We start from the raw sequence: 1,029 nt of genomic DNA, 5'->3' as shown, positions 1-1,029 counted from the left end.
TTTTTCTTGGTTTTTCTATTGTATTATATATGTTTCATACATGTAGAGTTTATTGTATTTTGTTATCTGTTTCACAAGGTAAAAGTATGTTAGAAAAGGAGGTTATTGGTGCCATGAAGCAAGGGATAGAACCCAAAAAGAAAAGTGCTATATGATCCTTGTATAAGAGAAAGAAGAGAAAAGACAAGAAGGGTATGTATGTATATCCAAAGATGCACATTGTACGTGTAGTACTTCAATTGTAGTCCTGATGTAATTGACCTTGTTGTCATTGACACTACAGAGAAGGATAAGGAATACACACAAAGACTTGAAGATGCTCTAGAGGACTTGGATGATATTACAGAGGCAGTTTTGAACTCTGTGGTGGCGGAAGACACCAAAAAAGCTATGGAAGACAACTTGGACGTGCATGGAAAAGATGTCCCACAAGATGGGAGCAAGGACAACCAGGGTACAGAGAATAATAGCAACAAAACTCACAGAGGCATTAGATATTATTTCATTTCTTCTTACTTTTTGTATGACATGAAATGCAAAAATCATTTTATCTACACATTCCTTTTCTTGTTTTTTGTTATTTATTCATGTATTTAGATTTGTATATGTCATTGGTGATACTCAAAATGTCATGCCTTGAAAAACGTTTCTTGTATTTCATGTGAATGGCATTTTGATAAAGAGATGGTGGAAGGACGTTGCCACAATGGCCCAAGGCGGTGACCTTCACAAATTTGGCAACCATGTTATCTCGCGGCTTGGTTTGATGCAATTCCTGAAAGATTTGGGGGACCCACTTTGAGGTTGCTATGTGGAGTAGCATGACCTTGAAGAATGTGGAGCCCTTGGTCTCTTTAACAGAAAGGCAATTGGCTTGGGGAGGTGGGCCGCACTTCAACTTCAAGCTCAACTTTTCACAAGATGAATGTTATACAATGAAGGAATACCGCCATCCGCCGACATGACCGGAGGACATGTGTGAGTTGAAGTCCTTCAGCTCATTGGTTTGCATGTGATTGACTTTGATCC

Source organism: Cibotium barometz, chromosome 1, assembly GCF_041138505.1.
Source record: "Cibotium barometz isolate CiBa-2024 chromosome 1, ASM4113850v1, whole genome shotgun sequence".
In the NCBI taxonomy this organism is placed as follows: Eukaryota; Viridiplantae; Streptophyta; class Polypodiopsida; order Cyatheales; family Cibotiaceae; genus Cibotium; species Cibotium barometz.
Note: the sequence above shows the minus strand (reverse complement) of the source record.